This window comes from Apodemus sylvaticus, chromosome 1 (assembly GCF_947179515.1).
Source record: "Apodemus sylvaticus chromosome 1, mApoSyl1.1, whole genome shotgun sequence".
NCBI classification, from domain to species: domain Eukaryota; kingdom Metazoa; phylum Chordata; class Mammalia; order Rodentia; family Muridae; genus Apodemus; species Apodemus sylvaticus.
In genome coordinates, this window is record NC_067472.1 from 55,734,751 (window position 1) to 55,736,518 (window position 1,768).

Sequence of the window (1,768 nt, forward strand, 5' to 3'; positions counted from 1 at the left end):
CATTCACCCAGCTCACCTCCCAAAGGCCACATAAACTAGGGAGCATGGGGTTACTCAGCCCAAGGCCTTCACAATGCCAAATGCTCTCTCTGATTGCATGGGAACAGAAGTACCAGCCTCCAAAGAAAGAAGAATAGACCTCTGACCTTCCCAACGCCAGAATCAATACCTGAAGTCTTTGTAATCCAGTCAGTCACAGTAGGTAACAGGATGACCACTCTGTGGGTTTGAGATTCCACAAATACTAGTGATTCCAAGAACAGACACTGCTAGGATCTTGGGACACAGAACACCTACCCCGGTTTTGTCATGAATCACCCTATATTGTGCCCATAAAGGGAGAGGGACATGGTGACTTGTCTGCCAGGGCAAGTAAAAGGATCAACCCCTCAAGCTCAGATCATCTCCATCCCCAGCACTTGGACTGTTGGCTCCTGGTCCTGGCATTTGATCATACTCTGCCTGTCAGGGCCAGCTGGAGGGGCTCACTGTAGGTGTAGGAAGGTGACCAGGTGACAGTGGCTGGCACAAGCCTAGGGCATTAGGGGACAGTCTCCCATCCCTCCAACCCTTTTCTTCAGAAGGTAACTCCTAGAGCCTGGGTAGCCTTGCCTTCCTGCTCTGGCTCCCTCTTCAATCTCTGCCTCCCGTTCAATAGCTCTGGAAGGTACAAAAGCAGTGGCTATCTGGTAGAATCACCTCACACAGGGCTGGACATAATGATGGGGCTCCCGTCTCAGACTCTGACCTGTCCCTCTATACTCTCTCTATTGTTCCCTCACCGCCCTCGACCACCTGCATTCTCCAGAAGGAGCAACTTGTCTCTGAGAAAAGTACCCACAGGCTCACTCACAGCATCCCACTAGGATGGGATAGTTGGTAGGAATAGCTGCGGATTGGCATTGCTCCCAGTTCACACACACGAGCTCACACAACTGGTTTTGTTCTGAGCTGGTTGAAATCAAAGCTCTCCAGACCCTCTGCTGAGTAACCCTTTATGCCACAGGGTTCTAGAGAGCAGAACCCGGAAGGAGCCAGACAAAGCCTGGTATCCTGCTGTGATGTCCTGGGGGGACCATAGTAAACAAATGCATGCTGGGTAGGAAACCAGCTTGAAGAAAGAACACTTTATTTATCCTAAGTTTTATTTTGTTGAGATGGGATCTTTTTATGTAGCCTTGGCTAGCCTTGAATTCACTGTGTAAATAAGGTGGACCTCACATTCACAGAGATGCACCTGCCTCTGCCTCCTGTGTCCTGGGACTAAAAGGCCTGGGCCACCGTGCCCAACTCCTGGATATTTTTTTTTTCTTTTTTTTTTTGTGTGTGTGTGTGGTTTTTTGAGACAGGGTTTCTCTGTGTAGCCCTGGCTGTCCTGGAACTCACTCTGTAGACCAGGCTGGCCTCGAACTCCGCCGCCGCCATCACCACTGCCTGACTCACACTTTTTTTTGTTTTGTTTTGTTTTGTTTTTTTCAAGACAGGGTTTCTCTGTGTAGTCCTGGCTGTCCTGGAACTCACTCTGTAGACCAGGCTGGCCTCGGACTCAGAAATCCACCTACGTCTGCCTCCCAAGTGCTGGGATTAATGGCATGCACCACCACCACCCAGTCAATTTTCGCACTTTTAAAAGAAGTATTTTTTGCAATGTAGTGGTGGGTCACGGTTTTAATCCCAGCACTGGGGAGGCAGATGCAAGCAGATGTGAGTAGGGGGTCAGCCTGGTCTACAGAGTGAGCTCCAGGACAATCAGGACTATTCAGAGAAG